This window comes from Suncus etruscus, chromosome 11 (assembly GCF_024139225.1).
Source record: "Suncus etruscus isolate mSunEtr1 chromosome 11, mSunEtr1.pri.cur, whole genome shotgun sequence".
NCBI classification, from domain to species: Eukaryota; Metazoa; Chordata; class Mammalia; order Eulipotyphla; family Soricidae; genus Suncus; species Suncus etruscus.
In genome coordinates this window covers 82,751,238-82,772,246 of record NC_064858.1, presented here as the reverse complement: position 1 = coordinate 82,772,246, position 21,009 = coordinate 82,751,238, and the positions used below count along the sequence as shown (strand labels likewise).

The window sequence follows — 21,009 nt, the reverse complement described above, 5'->3', positions numbered from 1 at the left end:
AATATAATATAAATTAAACATTTGGAATCTTGTATATTTATAGAGAACTATAAATCACAAGTGTAAAATATATTTTGTAATTTCTTATATAATTATAAATGTTTTTGTATATATGTTCATATATATGTGTGAACAGATATATATATATATATATATATATATATATATATATATATACACACACACACTACATCTTCCTGGTATACTTACCAGGACAACAAGGCTGATTCTATTTCCTAGCTACTATACTAAGTGCTGTAATGAATAATGGTATGTATGTCTTTTTGAATATTTTTGTGTCCTCAAGATAGATATCAAGAAATAGAACTGACTGGTAATAAAATATTTTTGTTTGTTTTTTGGACCATACTTGACGGTGTTCAGGGATTACTCCTGGCTCTGTACTAAGAAATTGCTACTGGTAGGCTCTGGGGACCATATGGAATGCCGGAGAAAGAACATGCTATATGCAGGCAACCTCCCTACTGCTGTTTTATTGTTATGCTCCAGGTAATAAAAGTCTTGATGAGGGAATGCCTTGTTTGATAGAGGGATACCTAGATCATCACCTTTGCCCAAAGAGTACAGAGAGAAGGGAAGAGAGAAAATTAATTAAGGGGAAAGAAGAGATACAGAAAAGAAGCAAGATTCAAAGTGATCCTAGGTCATAAGTGGTATAAAGGAGTGTTATAACTAGATATTCAAACTACAGAGTCAACAACACTGAAAACTAAAAAGCCAAGCTTCAACAACCAACATTAAAAATGTGTCTGTCAAGGTGGCAGGCTGGTAACTGAGGGAGAGATGAGAAGAAAATTCTGGTGGTGAGATTTGTGCTGAAACATGGTATGTCTGAACACAAAATATGAGTAACTTTGTAAATCAAGATGATATAATAAAAACTAAACTAAACTATCTTTTATACATGACAGACTAAATACATCACTAGTAATTTAATTAAGAGAGATAAAAACACTTTTTCCATAGAAAGACTAGTAATATCAAATTTATGTAAATCCAAAGTGAAAAATAATCAAAAGTGATTAAACAAATTAATTTTATTACTTATCATTACATTATTAATTAATGTTTTATTACATTTCTATTATGAGTTAAATGTTGAAATAAGAAAAAATAATGTAGTCAATGGGCCAATAGTATAGCGGTAGCGAGTTTGACTTGTACACAGTTAATCTATGATGGACCTTAGTACATTGCCAGGAGTAACCCTTAAGCATCACAGAGTGTGTCCCAAAAAGCAATAAAAATATAATTAATGTAAATAATATTAATATGTAAATCTCTAAGTATTATTTTAAGGCAAAATATATATGTACCTCAAATAGAATACTGCAAGATTTTATTTACATAGAAATATTGAAAAGAAACACCATGTCAGTTATTTAATATGGCTCACCTATTATTGATTAGAAAAGGAAATAAAGATCTGTGCAAAAACCAAGATCACTAATTACAGAAGATGGACTTTGACACTCATTACTGGTTAGAACTTTTCCTGGGACCAAGAAATATCCCAGCATAAGCTTCAGCCTAGGATTCATACAAAAACAAGATCTCTATTCCCAGAATTCTGACTTTGACAACAGTGACTGACCAGAACTTGTGGTGCCACAAGAGAAGACTCTATACTAGGCTTCGACCTAGAATCTGTGCAAAAATTAAAATCATTAATTACAGAAGACTTATTATAACAAACGTGACAGACCAAAACTTTTGGAACCATAATGAAAGACTCTATCCTAGACTTTGTCCTCTGACCCTTTGAAATACCAACATCTCTAGCTATAGAGGAATGATTTTTTTCATTCACAACTGAACAGAAAGTTTCCTGGCAACATAAAAAGACCTTTGAGTTAGAGAATGAGCATATATGAACTCTGAAGTTGCTTCCATGACAGTATGCTTCAAGGGTGGAGAAACTCTGTCCTAGGTCAAGGGAATTCCCCCTAATTTCCCCAATACTTATTGTGCCTAGGCACAAACAAACGAACAAAAAATCACAATGCCTTGTCACACCAGCCCTTCATATATATTTTCCTTTTCTTTCTTGTGGTTGTTGTTTTGGTGATGATTTTTTGTTGTTGCTGCTGTGTCTTTTTGTCATTGCTTGTTTTGTTTTGTTTGTTTTGGTTTTGGTTTTCTTTTTTTCTTTCTTCTTATGAATTGATATTTATAGCCTCTAGACAGATTCCTCCAGCCTATTTTTTCTTCTTTCTTATTTTTCTTTCTCCAACAGAACCACAGAACTTGATACATCTTGGGGCCAGAGAGGTGGCATTAGAGGTAAGGCATCTGCCTTGCAAGCGCTAGCCTAGGACAGACTGTGGTTCAATCCCCGGGCATCCCATATGGTACCCCTTCAATCCAGGAGCAATTTCTGAGTGAATAGCTAGGAGGAATCCCTGAGCATCAACGGGTATGGCCAAAACAAAACAAACAAACAAACACAAAACAAAACAAAGAACATGAATCATCTTGTTCTCCCTCATAACTTGAGGATGGAAAAAGAAGGATGGTACCAAGAGCAAACAATCATATGAACACTGAGTGGAAATAAAAAAATGATCAGATTTAAGCGCCAAACCCAGTCATTGACACCAGAATTGATACCTAATCTACAAAAAGCTATACACAAAGCTTAGTGCTCTTACACTAGCAGATCATGGGGCAGAGTGGGGAGGTATGGATGCATGTTGAGAACAGGGTTGAAGGGAGGGAGGACAACACTGGTGGTGGGAATGGCCTTAATTCATTGTCACTATGTACCTTAAATATTACTGTAAAATACTTGTAATTCACTTTGATCACAATATAAATTATTAAAAAAGAAGACCTCCGTATGTGCCAGGGGCCTCTTGGCCCGGCCTAGGGTAGGGGGGCCCAGAACTGGGTCACCCGACCCCCCTCTCCCCCTTTCCTCCAGATCTCCAGGTGGGTTCTTGGGAGGACCTGATGGGGCACCCTGGGTTTTCCCCACTCCCAGGCCGGCTCCGAACATTGGCCTAGGGTGGGGCTTGAAATCCTGTCCTTCGGGCCTGGGAGGGCCTTTCTCCCTTCCTGGAGCAGGATTTTCAGCTGGCGCGGGCTGGCTCCTGGCAGACCTTCGTACGTGCCAGGGGCCTCTTGGCCCAGCCTAGGGTAGGGGGGCCCTGACCTGGGTCACCCGACCCCCCTCTCCCCCTTTCTTCCAGATCAACAGGTGGGTTCTTGGGAGGACCTGATGGGGCACCCTGGGTTTTCCCCACTCCCAGGCCGGCTCCAGAGATTGGCTTAGGGGGTGGGGTTTGATCTGGAGGGTGGCAGATAGCTACTCAGTTATACTCAGTCTGTCACTGGCAATTTCATACCAGTCTACATGTTGCAAACCACGCGGGGGCTAGTGCCCCCACGTGAACATGTACTCCTCCCACCATCAGTACCCCAGATTTACCCTTCTTAACTTCAGTAACACACAGTTCTAATCTCAGACCAAAGACATACAGTAGATCTAACAATCCCAGAACTATTTAGAAGGACATAAATTGAACACATATTGAACACATATATCTTTTGAATATTTTATGTGTATCTTCTTTAACAGCTGTAACTCTCTATATATTTTTCTACCATGATGTTTCTATCCACTTTTCATCTTGTCTCTTCTTTGTAAGCTGTTCAGTAAGGATTGTTGGTGGAACTGTCCCTCAGTTTAATGCCTATGATTGAACTATGTCATGGAAATTGCTGGTCTTGTTCCTATTGCCTCCAGATGCACCAATAACGCTTCATGGCATTGATCCTTGTTTGCATAGACACATTAAAATGGGAAAACACTATACATACAGATAAGTTCTTATCTAATAAATCTCAGTACAATGTACCTTACACCCTGAACATTGATATAATGACCTGGCACAGGCCTCAGAAGAATGGGCATCCTCCATTCATGCCGGAACCAGGCAAGCTATCTACGAAACATCCAAGGTCTTTTACAGCAACAGCTGGAAGCAGTCCTCTACCAGGAAAGACACTACCAAGGGTCTGACATCGACCTCCTAAAAAGACTTCCGTTTACACTGAGAAGACTTGACAACAACATGGTTCTCTCTAGTGCCCCTTAAGTGTGAGGTGAAACGAGAGGATGCTCTGCACCATCCTGACTGCAATATGGGATATGCAGACTCCAGGATCTTTAATACAGAAGCATGATACCAACAACAGAGACTATGTGAGGAATGGAGGTGTATTGCCACTACAGATGATGACTTGAATTGGACAAACTAGTTTGCCTGGAGCCTAGAGTCAGTCCTGTGCCAGGAAACTTCAGGGGTAGGGTCTCCTTGTATTTAGACCATAATTTTTCTTTCCATGTCCCTTATATTTTGGTGGGCCTATGCAAACAAATGCCACTCTAACACCATTTTTTACTATGCTCCCTTGACTCCAATCGTTAAGAAAAACAACCCACTAGAACGTTTGAGGTTAACTTAAACTAGTAAGCATGTGCATGGAACTAGATAAATGTACTTTGCCCTCAATGTTTAAGGAGTTACATAAGTCTAATGTCTTTAGATTATATTGTGAGCTGCTAAGAAATAGTATGCTTGTATCTCTGGGGAACATTTTCTGAGTATTCAAGCCTATTCCACTGATCTGAGGACCTATCCTTATTCCAATACCATGCTGTTTTGATAATTGTTGCTTTGTAGTACAGTTTAAAGTTGGGAAAAGTAATTCCTCCCATATTCTTTTTCCCAATGATTGCTTTAGCTATTCGAGGGTGTTTATTGTTCCAAATGAATTTCAAAAGTGTCTGATCCACTTCTTTGAAGAATGTCATGGGTATATTTAGAGGGATGGCATTAAATCTGTATAATGCCTTGGGGAGTATTGACATTTTGATGATGTTAATCCTGCCAATCCATGAGCAGGGTATGTGTTTCCATTTCCGTGTGTCCTCTCTTATTTCTTGGAGCAGAGTTTTATAGTTTTCTTTGTATAGGTCCTTCACATATTTAGTCAAGTTGATTCCAAGATATTTGAGTTTGTGTGGTACTATTGTGAATGGGGTTGTTTTCTTAATGTCCATTTCATCCTTATTACTATTGGTATATAGAAAGGCCATTGATTTTTGTGTGTTAATTTTGTAGCCTGCCACCTTGCTATATGAGTCTATTGTTTCTAGAAGCTTTTTGATAGAGTCTTTAGGGTTTTCTAAGTAGAGTATCATGTCATCTGCAAACAGTGAGAGCTTGACTTCTTCCTTTCCTATCTGGATTCCCTTGATATCCTTTTCTTGCCTAATCGCTGTAGCAAGTACTTCCAGTGCTATGTTGAATAGGAGTGGTGAGAGAGGACAGCCTTGTCTTGTGCCAGAATTTAGAGGAAAGGCTTTCAGTTTTTCTCCATTGAGGATAATATTTGCCACTGGCTTGTGGTAGATGGCCTTCACTATATTGAGGAAGGTTCCCTCCATTCCCATCTTGCTGAGAGTTTTGATCAAGAATGGGTGTTGGACCTTATCAAATGCTTTCTCTGCATCTATTGATATGATCATGTGGTTTTTATTTTTCTTGTTATTGATGTTGTGTATTATGTTGATAGATTTACGGATGTTAAACCAGCCTTGCATTCCTGGGATGAAACCTACTTGATCGTAGTGGATGATCTTCTTAACGAGGCATTGAATCCTATTTGCCAGGATTTTGTTGAGGATCTTTGCATCTGCATTCATCAGTGATATTGGTCTGTAATTTTCTTTTTTGGTAGCGTCTCTGTCTTGTTTAGGTATCAAGGTGATGTTGGCTTCATAAAAGCTATTTGGAAGTGTTTCTGTTTGTTCAATTTCATGAAAGAGTCTTGCCAAGATTGGCAGTAGTTCCTCTTGGAATGTTTGATAGAATTCATTAGTGAATCTATCTGGACCTGGGCTTTTGTTTTTTGGCAGACATTTGATTACTGTTTTAATTTCATCAATGGTGATGGGGGTGTTTAGATATGCTACATCCTCTTCCTTCAACCGTGGAAGATTATAAGAGTCCAAGAATTTATCCATTTCTTCCAGGTTCTCATTTTTAGTGGCGTAGAGTTTTTCAAAGTAGTTTCTGATTACCCTTTGAATCTCTGTCATATCAGTAGTGATCTCTCCTTTTTCATTCCTGAAACGAGTTATCAAGTTTCTCTCTCTCTCTTTCTTTGTTAGGTTTGCCAGTGGTCTATCAATCTTGTTTATTTTTTCAAAGAACCAACTTCTGCTTTCGTTGATCTTTTTGATAAAGGAGCAGGAAATCCTAAATGGAGCAGGGAAAGCCTCTTCAACAAGTGGTGTTGGCACAATTGGATAGCCACTTGCAAAAAATTAAACTTAGACCCCCAGCTAATATCATGTACAAAGGTAAAATCCAAATGGATTAAAGACCTCGATATCAGCCCCAAAACCATAAGATATATAGAACAGCACATAGGCAAAACACTCCAGGACATTACAGGCATCTTCAAGGAGGAAACTGCACTCTCCAAGCAAGTGAAAGCAGAGATTAACAGATGGGAATATATTAAGCTGAGAAGCTTCTGCACCTCAAAGGAAATAGTGCCCAGGATACAAGAGCCACCCACTGAGTGGGAGAAACTATTCACCCAATACCCATCAGATAAGGGGCTAATCTCCAAAATATACAAGGCACTGACAGAACTTTACAAGAAAAAAACATCTAACCCCATCAAAAAATGGGGAGAAGAAATGAACAGACACTTTGACAAAGAAGAAATACGCATGGCCAAAAGACACATGAAAAAATGTTCCACATCACTAATCATCAGGGAGATGCAAATCAAAACAACGATGAGATACCACCTCTCACCCCAGAGAATGGCACACATCACAAAGAATGAGAATAAACAGTGTTGGCGGGGATGTGGAGAGAAAGGAACTCTTATCCACTGCTGGTGGGAATGCTGTCTAGTTCAACCTTTATGGAAAGCGATATGGAGATTCCTCCAAAAACTGGAAATCGAGCTCCCATACGATCCAGCTATACCACTCCTAGGAATATACCCTAGGAACACAAAAATACAATACAAAAACCCCTTCCTTACACCTATATTCATTGCAGCTCTATTTACCATAGCAAGACTCTGGAAACAACCAAGATACCCTTCAACAGACAAATGGCTAAAGAAACTGTGGTACATATACACAATGGAATATTATGCAGCTGTCAGGAGAGATGAAGTCATGAAATTTTCCTATACATGGATGTACATGGAATCTATTATGCTGAGTGAAATAAGTCAGAGAGAGAGAGAAAAACGCAGAATGGTCTCACTCATCTATGGGTTTTAAGAAAAATGAAAGACACCCTTGTAATAATAATTTTCAGACACAAAAGAGAAAAGAGCTGGAAGTTCCAGCTCACCTCAGGAAGCTCACCACAAAGAGTGATGAGTTTAGTTAGAGAAATAACTACATTTTGAACTGTCCTAATATTGAGAATGTATGAGGGAAATGTAGAGCCTGTTTAGGGTACAGGCGGGGGTTGGGGGGGGAGGAGGGAGATTTGGGACTTGGGTGATGGGAATGTTGCACTGGTGATGGGTGGTGTTCCTTTTATGACTGAAACCCAAACACAATCATGTATGTAATCAAGGTGTTTAAATAAAAAAAAATTAAAAAAAAAAAAGAAAGAAATAGTATGCACTACAACTGGGGATTTGATGGACAAAGTAATTGTATTGTACATGGGTTCAGTTTTGTTTTTCTTAATGTTCTTTGGCTGAAAGTTCAAGGCTGGGATATCATCGATGGGACTACCGAGAATTCTGTTTATGGGTGATTGTGCTTCCACTGTAACTTTACCCTGTCCTCTTTCTTTGCATCTTTGTTGTCATAATTAAAATTAAAAAATAAAAAAAAATAAAAAAATAAAAAAATAAAAAAAATAAATTATTAAAAAAGAAATAAAGAAGATCTTGAAGTGATCAATATTTATATATGATGTCTATCTATTAAAATGTATTGCATGATTGTGGATCCTTTATAGATGTAGGAATGTTAAACTAAAAATAAATTTTAATTTGGGTGTGGCACCTGTCCTGGACCATTTTCCATCAGTAGATGGCCTTCTAGTGTGAACCTAATGTATCTCTACTTGGCAAGCAGAATGATGCTGCTGCGTGCAAAAGTACAACAATGCTGAGGTTATAAGGACCATCTCAGAGAAGTTTGTGTGTCGCTAGCTAGCAACACACATTGAAGTAAAGGGGTCCATCATACATATCTTAGTGATATGTCCTCAAATCAAATTTAAAAATTTTACATAAAATTATTTTAACTAATTTAAATTAAAATTCCGATAAATGTAGTTTATTGTATTTTGTTTGCTTTTTCTGGGCCACACCCAGTGATGCTCAGAATTTGGTCCATCATACATATATTAGTGATATGTCCTCAAATCAAATTTAAAATTTTACATAAAATTATTTTAACTAATTTAAATTAAAATTCTAATAAATTTAGTTTATTGTATTTTTGTTTGTTTTTTTGGGCCACACCCAGTGATGCTCAGGGATTACTTCTGACTGACTATGTGCTCAGAAATCGCTCCTGGCTTGGGGGACCATATGGGACACCGAGGAATCAAACCACGGTCCATCTTAGGACCCAGCGGTTTATTTTATTTTTTATTTATTTATTTATTTATTTATTTATTTATTTATTTATTTATTTATTTATTTAAACACCTTGTTTACATACATGATTGTGTTTGGGTTTCAGTCATAAAAGGAACACCACCCATCACCAGTGCAACATTCCCATCACCCAAGTCCCAAATCTCCCTCCTCCCCACCCAACCCCCGCCTGTACCCTAAACAGGCTCTACATGACACTTATTTATTTTACCATAACATTTTATTATTGCTTTTTTATAATAATATTTTAGCTCCAAAACTAATATAGTTTTTGATTTGCCATTTGTTAAAGGAAACAAAATAGAACCAGAAACATTTCATCATTAAATTAAAGATAATAAATAACTAGAGGGAGTTAAATATCAGATATTACTTTTATTATTCAAAAAAACTAAAGAGAATAAATTATGTTTTGCAAACATTATCTTATCTTTTACCAATACATTCCCTCATAAATATTTTCGATTACTTTTTCTGGATATCTAACTTCATGACATTAAAAACATTAAAAAAGATATCCATGCCATTATTCACTGTAGTACTTAGTGTAGTAGTACTAATAAATTTTTCCACAATAGATAGACATATTATGAAGATTAAATACAAACATAATAGAGTAGAGGTACACATGATAATTTTTCACACTGCAGAAAAATTATGGGGGATAAATAATTGTCATGTCTATATATTTTGTTCTAGTTGTATTAAATTATATTTGTCTTACAATATGGACATTTATAGAATTCTTAAAATTATGTAAAATGATGGGCCTATCAACCGAAAGAGTTATAGTACAACAGTAAAGCCCCTTCCTTGTAGATTAGTGACTTGCGTTAGATCATTGGCACCTCATATATTCCCCAGAGCCCTGCTAAGAGTGATCCTTTTGCATAGTCAGGGGTAATCATTTTGGCTTTCAAATTTAAAAATATTTTGAAATATCGTTGAATATCAAAATTTTATTTATGATATATTCTAAAAATGCATATTCAACTTACATCATTTGTGGGGGGTGGTCACATCCGGCAGTGCTCAGGGGTTACTATGGCTCTACACTCAGAAATCTCTCCTGGTAGGCTCGGGGGACAGTATGGGATTCCTGGGATTTGAACCACCATTCCACTGCATCCAAGGCCAACGCCTTACCTCCATGCTATCTCTTCGGCCCCATAACTTACATCATTTTTAATATCGATTCAATAACATTTTATTTATGTACCTATATTTCATATTCTATATATGTCAGCAGTTATTATATTATTAAATTTTATGTGTTCTGTACTATCTTTATTCTACAGATATCCATTTACTTATTTGGGAGTATTTCTTGATGTTTAGCTGTCCTGACTTGCAGGACTCCGTTACTCGTGGGTATAGAGGGGTCCCAGCCTGAAAAGAGAATGGGGATAAAGAAGGGGGCCAAATGAAACGAGGCTTGTCAAGGCTCCGTTTATTGATAGGTAACAGGCTTCTTTTAAGCACAATTTTTACAGGGGGTGGAGAGAAGGCAGAATAAACAGCCCACATTACAGAGGTCATATTACAGGTAATCTTTACATGCCATCTTTACATAAGGAGCACAGGAACATCTCAAGGTTAGTGAGGTTTTGAGGATGTCACGAGCTTCCTGGAATGTATGCCTGATAGGAAACTGATATTTATTAAGGCACTGGGACTAGCCAATGCCTTAGGTTATGTACTCTTGCCACACAGACTGGTATGTCCTGCTGAATTCCATATTGGTCTCTGACATTTAGCAAATCATAGGTTAGCATAAGAGATATCACAATTATGTTTCCATAGTTTATAAAATTTGTTAATTAGTTTTTTGATAGCTAGTTTTTAAACAATTATTAATCATTTTTGCATTCTGCTGATTATGGAAATCAAATAATATATATTCAAGGATTAGCATTGTGTTATTGATGCTATGTAAACAATACATGACATATGGCTAAAGAAAGATTTCAAGATATTAAATTTATTGACATATCCTCAAATTACTAGCTCATTCATTTATTCTTAAATCATAATATCCTCAAATTATAACTTGAATAATATTGTTGCAGTTATTTAAAAAATATAAGTAGAGCTTTTTACAGGCACACATATGCTGCTTTTCTAATAATAGATTTATATACTAATAAGAACAAAAAATCTCGCAAGGGGCCAGAGTGACAGTACAGTGTGTAGGGTGTTTGCCTTGAACAGGGCCAAACTGGGTTCCATTCAAGGCATCTCATATGGTTTCCTGAGCCTTTCAGGAGTGATTTCTGTGCACAGAGCCAGAAGTAACCCCTGAGCTCCACTGGGTGTGGCTCAAAAACGAAAACAAACAAAAAAAAAAATCTCTCAAGGGGATGCTTGTGATCTTGTACCATATGTATTATTTATAATTCATATACAATTTTATAGTATCAGCTCCTTTACCATGACAATTATTTTGAAATAAATATTTTATTAAAAACTCTAATAGTATTTATGTCGCTGTACTAAAATATAATTTAAATTTTATATTGAGGTACCATAGTTGATAATAGTATTAAAGTCCCTTTTTTTCTCACTTGCTGTGCTTCTACACCACTTGCTCCACCAATATTCAAGATCCCACAACCATTGATCCATGATACATTTTCACTCCAAACTCATTTCCTCAGTTCTTAGTTCTATTAATTCTAAGTGTTAGTTTTCATTGGAGATCTAGTCCATTTCTTTGTTTCTTCATATTCCCTATATAAGTAAGATCACATGCTTATTCCTTTTACTTTCTGAATTACCACTCAATATGAGTTAAAGACATTGATATCGATATCAATCTTGTGTCTATGACATATGTTGAGGAAAATTATAGGCAGGACTGCAATATCTGATCAAAGAGAAATGTTCAAAGAAAAATACATAAATAAATAAATAACTAGGACTATGAAAAATTAAAAATTTGTATAGCCTGAAATAAATGAGGAATCAAATAAAAAGGCTTGTCTGGGAGAACAACAGGAACAAAATTTCAGAGAACCTCATCAAAAGAAAAAGATGAACAGATATGTCTTTAAGAAGCACATAGAAAAAATTATCATCACTGATTATCAGGATAATCAAAGAAGTTTGTTGTTAATTAGTGAAATAACAAAAGGTAAAACTTTCCTGGTATTTTCCACACATGAATATTTTTTCATCTTCTAAATCCCCTGACAATTTGCCCCTTTAGATTTCCTGTAGAGAAGCATACACATATTTTAACAAATTGAAATTGAAAATAATTCCAAAGTCTCAAACTAATTATCAAAGTTACAGTATTTATGCTTTCAATATATTAGTTGGGATAATTTTTTTAATTATTTGGTATTAAAAGAGGGGTTCATTTAAAATCATTATAGGTAAGTCTTAGATACTACCATATGATTAAATTTATGTTATAGTGTAAAATTATACATTGTTATATTGTGCATTGTCGATTGTTTTCTAACTAAATAATTAAATATTATTTTCTAATGTCTTTTTTAGTAAAGTCAATTATTTCTTCTTTTCTGGATAAATAGCATTATAAGAATTATTAGTATTAATAGTAAGTAAACTAAAGAAATTAAATATATTTTAAAATTTAAGAATAACTACAATTATCTTGTAAGTTCCATAAATGACAACATAGAGGTAATATTTTATTATCCCTCAGAATAAATATTAAATTTTCATTTTCTATTTTATGATAATATAAATGAAGAACTCAGATTTGATTTATATACCGTTGTCTGTACTTGTGATATTTATGTGGTTTACATAATACACTGCTTGTTGAGTAAATAATAATTAATTTACTTTTAAATATAAAAGACATGAGCAACTCTGTTTTTATGAGACATGGCAATTCTGAAGGATTTTGACCCTGGAGAATAGATTAAATTTTTATCTTAAAACATTTTTAAAAGTATAAATTTTATTCAAAGTGAATCACTTACATATCACTTACAGAAACTTTGCAGAAACCGACTGAAAGTTTAAAATCACTTTGATACTGGTGTCAGAGCGATAGCACAGCCGTAGGGCGTTAGCCTTGCAAGCACCTGACTCAGGACAGACATGGGTTCAATCCTCGGCGCCTCCCCCAAAATAATAAATAAAATTACTCTGATACCTACATGCACCCTACTGAAAAGCTCAAAGCATTTTGTAGAAAAGATAGAAATTAGAACAATGGTATAATTATTAGAATGAATAAACAGAAATAAACAATTCAACTTTATTCAATATATTATTGAATAAATATAACTCAGGAAAAAAAGATATAATTTTATTTATGGTTCTATAATTTCCATCAATGGCCTGGACATAATTTATTAAAGAATAAATATCGGGTATAAGTTATTGAAAAAACATATTAATAAGAAACAATTTTATAACAAATTTGTTAATTTTGATAATATAGGTAGAAAGAAAATATTATGTACTTATTAATACATTCGAGAAAAAACTCACTGGAAAATTTTATATAAAAAGCAGTCATAATTTATGGGACTGGAGAGATAGCATGGAGGTAAGGCGTTTGCCTTTCATGCAGAAGGACGATGGTTCGTATTCTGGCATCCCATATGGTCCCCTGTGCCTGCCAGGGGGGATTTCTGAGCATAGAGCCAGGAGTAGCCCCTGAGCACTACCGGATGTGACCCAAAAACAACAACAACAACAAAAAGCAGTCATAATTTAAATTCAAAATTTCAAAGAAATAATTTACATGTTATTTTATATCATGCATTTTCTTTCTCTGTAGAGGTCTAGTTTAATTTTAAAGTACATTTACTCATTTTTTACATATTTGGATAAAAATAGCAAATATAGTTTTATATTTTTAGTATATATACACTGTATGTAATCATATTAAAGTTTCGGTACACACCCTGCAATGCTCTGAATCGTGCTCTAGATTCATTCCTGAGTATTCTTGCAAAATAATTGTAGTGCTGGTAATCAGACCAAGATTGGCTACATTAGAAGGGGACTGCCTTAATTCCTGTTTTATGTATGGAGACCAAATACATGAATAACTATTTTTAAGAGGATATTTCATATCCTTTTTAAGAAGTCATTTATATGTTTTAATGTATTGAAATTGGAACACAAATTTTGATGGTTGTTTTAAAATGGATGTTATGATTTACTAATACATAGTGGAATATTTCTTCCTAAATTGGTTTTCTGTGTTAGAATAGCTAATGCAGTGTGTAGCATGCTTGCCTTGCACACCGTCAATCTGGGTTCAATTCTTTATTTTTTTTTTGAAAAAGGCACAAAGACATATTTATTACTTTCATTATACATAACAACAAATTTTACTTACTTTTCATAATGTATATCTTGTCATATATTAGAAATGACCTATCTTTGAATGATTAGTGATCCTAAAAGATGTTATCTTGCTTAAAGGGGTTCCTAGCTTTGCTTCAAAAGTCATAAACAATGATGATGCTTTTTTTAATAAAGATCTCAGAAATAAATCTATAACACAAATTTATATATCATTTGCAATATATATGTATGTCTAGATCCACATCCATACATAAATATACATCCTATTAAAATCATGTAACTGTAATGACCTTTCTAGATGAAAATCATTATTATAAACTTATGTTTTATAGTTGAAATAAAGATTCCACAGAGATCAAGTTCAAAAATATTTAACCATTACTGATTTGTAAAGCCAATTTGTTTAATATTGACCCTAAAATTCAGTCAAGACCTTATTTTTTTAATTCCTCAAGTTTAGAAATAAAATCTCTTGGACTAAAATAGGGAATGTGTTTGCCATTACATAGATCATGTATACTGTCCTGCTTTAATACTTTATATACAATTCATTTTTTGATCACCTTTTAAATAAAACTGTTTTCTATTTTTAAAGAATTAACTTTATTTTCATTAGTAATTTTTACGCTAGGGTTTCTTTCCTATTAATAGCACATAAACTATAATGTGTAAACTTTATTCTTTTTTTTATATAATTATCTTTATTTAAACACCGTGGGTTCAATTCTTAGTCCTCTGATCCTCACCAGGAGTTATTCCTGAACAAAATTCCAGGAATAAATCCAGGAGTAGGCACACCCATATGTGAGAGAACTCATCCCCCGCGAAATGAAAATAAAGATGAAATTGTGATTTACTTTAAATATTATGACCTCATTTCATAAAGAGAATGACATGATACCCATATACTTGAAAGGTAAGATATTGTGTCTTATCATCTCACATTCCCAATAAATAGTTTTTCACAAAAATTTATTTTGTTAGATATATTGAATGTTTATTCCTTAAATTATATTTTTTCAAATTCACAGTTCAAAGTTAATATTTTTGTTGATATATTACATTATTTAATATTAATTAATAAAATAATGTATTTAATACCTACAGTTTTTAATTAAATGAGTTAGATATGTTATATCATTGTAAGTTATAACTGCTATTACAAATATTTATATGTTTTCGTTGAGATATTGCCTCATTAGAGTGCAAATGTGTTTGTGGCTAAAGGTATCATACTAGGACACCAACTTGCCACAAAAATGCATATCCATTCAGCATTCACCATTGGACTATTACCACCTACTATGGTAACCTCAATTAAAATTTTGTGTTCATTGGACATTGCATGTTCCTTGCTTTTTTGTATAAGATATGACTAAAACTGTATAGTATTTGTCTTTCTGCTGAATTATTACTTTGTATGAACTCATCCAATTCTAAAAAATTTGGTTTAAGGCCAAATTCATCTTTTCTAATAGCAAAATAAAGATTAATATAAAAATAAATCATTTATAACTTATCTATTCATTTATGATTGGTAAAATTTTAGGATGATATAATTTATTCAATATTCTAGTACTATTGATGAATCATGAAATTAATAAATGAGCAATCATTTAATGCCCTAGTCATTTACATAAAATTGAGTTAGTCCTAATTTTATTATTATGCAATTAAAATTCATTTGGAATCTTTAATTTAGTTTATTAATTGTTTGAAAATATAGACTATAAATAGAATTTTCTGGGTTTGGAGGGGCTACACCTGACAGAGCTCAGGGGTACTCCTATCTCTGAGCTCAGACATCTCTCCTGGAAGGCTTGGGAAGCCATATGCGATGCCAGACATTGTATCTCAGCGAGCTACCTTTAAAATAAATGCCCTATGCACTATGTATTCACTCCAGCTTCCTAGAAACAAGTGAATTTCAAATTTAAAAGTTTCTTACCACAAAAGATTTAAGGAGTAGAGTTAAATAAAAATACCCCATGAACTAGAATAAAATAATTTGCTCAACAATTTTCTGATAAAAAGTTGATAGTCAACATATACAAATCACTGTTAGAAATTTAAAAGAAAAAATCTTCAAAATGGAAAGAAATGAATAAAAATGATTTAAGAACAATATGCAGATGTCTAATAAGTAAATATAAAATTTGTTGTTGGTCAGTTATTATCAGTGAAAAGAAAATCAAAACAAAAATTAGATTTCACCTCTCACCAAAGAGACTATTACTTCAGAGAGACAACCACAACATATCCAGAGTTGGAGTGGACCATCATCCACTGCTGATGGATGATGTCACTGGGCTGACTTTGTTTTGTTTTGTTTTGTTTTGTTTTGTAAACAATATGTATAATACTCAGAAAAACCAAAATTGAGCTGCTACAGGACTCAGCAATATCATATTATGGTTCTATGCTCTATAGAACTGAAAATATCAAGGAAAGTAGTCTGGAATGGATGACATGGTACTCAGAAAAGCAGACACTCTGGTGGAAGGTGTTATGTTATAAACCATATGCATTAAACCCTATCATAAATAGTACTTTATGTCATAGTATCGCAATTAAGTATACAACATAAAATTCAAAACACACAAGTGAATCAGAAGAAATTTAATTTACATGTGGCAAAATGTTGAATTTCTAAATAGTTTTACTCTTTTTTAATACTTTAATTTGTAAATTATAAAGAAGTTGAAAAGAACTACAGCATGGCCTATATGAAAATCACTTCAATCTGAAATCTAAAATTTCAGGATTCAACTTAAAAGTTCTTCATTAAATGTAAGTTCATTGTTTAAAAAAATGTTTTTTTTTTTGTTTCGTTTTGTTTTTGGGTCACACCCGGCAGCACTCAGGGGTTACTCCTGGCTCTACACTCAGAAATTGCTTCTGGCAGACTTCGGGGACCATATGGGATGTCGGGATTTGAACCACTATCTGAAAGCAAGGCAAACACCCTACCTCCATGCTATCGCTCCGGCCCCTAGCTCATTGTTTAAATCTTAAATGATTTTTTAAATCTTGTTTGCCAAATATACAAATTAGGGAGTTATGTAATATTGACTTAAAGTTAGATGGGTAAAAATTAATGAAGTTATGGGGCTAATAGTTCACCTTTTGCACATGAGACCTGATTTATATAGCTATATTTAAAAATAATTTAGTTATATTGTTATAGATCATATCTTTTAAGTCCACAGAGAGTTGGGGTTATTAAATTATATAAATATAAAATCATGAACATAGCATTCCTGCTTTATGGGTAATCTGTAGTTTATTTGTGTACTTCTTATTTATAGAATTGGCATCTCATGAAAGAGAAATGAAGAACCATACCAAGCAGAGAGAATTCATAACTCCTGGGACTGACAGAAATTCTCAGTTACAAATTGTAATTTTTTTATTTCTATTTCTAAAATACATACTGAGTCTGTATAGGAAACCTAATCCATTATTACTGTCATTTGTTGGGATTCTCATCTCAAATCTCCAATTGTATTTCTTTCTTCGTAATTTCTCTTTCCTGGAAATTTTTTTCACTAGTGCCTGCATTCCCAAATTTCTACTCGCCATTATAACTGGGGGAAGAAAATATTTCCTATGATGACTGCATAACTCAGTTATTCTTTTATAGTTCTTTGGGGTCACAGAATTTTTTCCTTCTGGCAGCTATGTCCTATGACCGTTATGGTTGGCCATCCTGCAAACCGTTTGCATTATACATCTATCCGATGAACAACAGAGGTCTGTCATAAACTTATAATCAGTGCTTGGATAGGTGCATTCCTAGTAGTTTTTCCTCCACTGATTTTGGTTCTGGATCTAGACTTTTGTTCTTCAAATGTCATTGACCATTTCATTTGTGATATTTCTCCTCTTCTGCAACTTTCTTGCACAGACACACACATTCTAGAGATCATTGTCTTTATCTTAGCAGTGATTACTCTCATTATCACTTTATTACCTGTTATACTTTCTTACACTTACATCATCAAGACAATTTTAAATTTTCCTTCAGCTCAGCAAAAGAAAAAAGCCTTTTCCACTTGCTCTTCTCATATGATTGTTGTGTCTATCTCATATGGAAGTTGTATATTTATGTACATGAAACCATCAGCAAGTGATAGAGTTACTATAAACAAAGGAGTAGCTATACTAAATACTTCAGTTGCCCCTTTGTTGAACCCATTTATTTACACTTTGAGGAACCAGCAAGTTAAAGAAGCCCTCAGAACTATGTTTAGAAAGATGTTTTCTTCTTCAGATAAATAATACTATTTATTAAAATAATTGACAAGGAGACATAAAAATGATTATTGATCAAATGACTTTAGTGGTTTCAAAATAAATATCAAATATTTAATTATACATTTACAGGCATTTTAGATTTCATAAATTTCTCTTCTTTTTAGCAAAATCTGTATATTAGCAAATAATTATAATTTTTCCAAAAGTCTATAAAATATTTCTTTCATGTTTTAATTTTATATAGCTCTTGTGATTTGGTTTTAGTATTTATGTTGGGTACACATTTTTAAACTACTAGAAAAAGATAAAATATGATTTATTGTACAATAGAGTTGCTATCATATATTATGTTAAAGAAATTGTAAGAATAAAATAATTTTAATGTTTTAATAGACCATTAAAAAGATAATATGATTAATTTTAATATATCTTATGTATTACATACATGTTATGTAATTACTGGTTTTATTTTCATCTAAACCTATATTATTTTACTCCAAAATTGATTGCAGATTACTCCTTATATAAATTATGCTAGTGTTAAAGCTATAACCACTATATTATCTTCCATGAATGTTAATGAATTTGAAACTTTTTAAGGATACCACAAACTTTGGGCAGTTCTTTGAACATTCTTGCCAGTTGATTATGACAGAAAAAATGAGATTTCATCAACTTTATTACTAGATTACTGGTGGATTTTGCTTTTATAGTAAAAATAATTAGATTAAAATTTATATGTTCAGGTGTTGGAGAGATAGCATGTCGGTAAGGAGTTTGCCTTGCATGCAATCAACCCAGGACTTACAATGCTTTGAATCCTTCCGTCACCTCATATGGTACCCCCAAGCCAGCCAGGAGCAATTTCTGAGCACAGAGCCAGGAGTAACCCCTAAGTGCTGCAGGGTGTGACTCAAAACAAAAACAAGAGTATAAGTTTAAACAGTTTAAAATTTGTACCCTTAAAAAATAAATATTTTATATATAAAATCTTTATTTAAACACCATTATTGCACGCATGATTGTAGTTGGATTTCAGTCATAAACAGAACACCCCCATTCACTAGATCAGTGGTCGGCAACCTTTTTTTCAACTGAGCCAAATCTCGCCAAAACCACGATTGAAATTTATTTTGAGAGTCACACAGGGCTCTCACTGACAGAGGCTAGGAGCAGAGTACTGACTTCTGGAGCGGCCGCCGTGCATACAGAAGAGCCAAATTAAAAGTTTAAAGAGCCACATTGCCCTGGCATTGACTTACTTTAAAGAGGTTCTCTTAACACCCATACGACTCATCAACAACCTGCTTGCAGGGCAGGTCTCTCTGCATCTAATGGTGAGGTGAAACTAGAAGATGCTCCACAGCATCCTGACTTGGATGAAGGAGATACACAGACACCAGAATCTTTTTTTTTTTTTTTTTGGTTTGTGGGTCACACCAGGCAGTGCTCAGTTGTTCCTCCTGGCTCTATGCTCAGAAATTGCACCTGGCAGGCGTGGGGGACCCTATGGGATGCCGGGATTTGAACCACCATCCTTCTCCACGCAAAGCAAACGCCCTACCTCCAAGTTATCTCTCTGGCCCCAGAAACCAGAATCTTTAACTATAGGAACCTGACACCAACAACAGCTAATGTGCGAAAAAATTTTACCAGGACCACAGAGAATGGCTCAGGGGTTGGACAACCTATTATGCCTGGAGCCCAGAGTAGGTCTAATGCCCAAAAATTTCAGGAGTAAGGTCTCCTTGTATTTAAGCCAAGGTTTTTTAGTTTTTGTTTTTGTTTTTCGGTTTTCTCCATATTTTGCTGGGCCTATGCAAACAATTGCCACTCTCTCACCATTATTACAGTATTTTTTAAACTCTTATCCTTTAACAAAAAAAAAAAAAAAAGAAGATCTTAGTAAACATTTTGCTAGTGCTTTAATGAGTTCATTTGTGATTCAATAATTTTCAAAAATATACTTGCGGGCTGGAGAAATAGCATGGAGGTAAGGTGTTTGCCTTGCATGCAGGACAGTGGTTTGAATCCCGGCAACCCATATGGTCCTTCGAGCCTGCCAGAGTCTATTTCTGAGCATAGAGCCAGGAGTAGCCCTTGAGCACTGCTGGGTGTGACCCAAAAAACTATATGTATATATATATATATATATATATATATATATATATATATATATATATATATATATATATACATATATGTATATATATGTATATGTATACACTTGCTACTGAACTTTTTCTTCTTTCCATATGGAATGCCGGGGATCAAACCCAGGTCCATCCTGGTTGGCTGTGTGCAAAGGCAGATGCCTTACCGCTGTGCTATCTCTCCAGCCCCACCATCCTTTATTTTAAAATTTTATTTTTTGGGTTTTGGGCTACACCCGGCGGCCCTCAGGCCAGGGAATGCCAGGGATAGAATCCCGGTTCGACCGGGGTCAGCCGTGTGCAAGTCACTCTACCCATGTGCTACCACTCTGGCCCACTGAGATGCTGTTGGCACGCAAGAGGCCCCCTTGGCGGAGGGTGGCAAGGGGGAATCATTGCTTCTGGGTGAGGGAGGGCTTTGCTGCCATAATCCAATCAACCAATTCCCCGCTAAGCCTTGCTGGGACAGCTGGATCCAATGACACCCTCCATCTGGTTGGCCCGGGGCCCTTGGAGCCAACTGCTGAATCGACCAGGTTGCTCGCCCCAACCTCAGAGACAGTCCCCAGCCCGGCTCTTGCCCCTCTTGTCCTGGCTTCCTCGTGCCCCC

The 21,009-nt window shown here is 34.7% G+C and overlaps 1 pseudogene; it reads left to right on the top strand.

Annotated features, from left to right (window-relative positions):
• The first annotated feature begins 17,320 nt into the window (after window positions 1-17,320).
• LOC126022984 (olfactory receptor 6C70-like) lies at window positions 17,321-18,270 on the top strand (annotated as a pseudogene).
• Window positions 18,271-21,009: the final 2,739 nt, after the last annotated feature.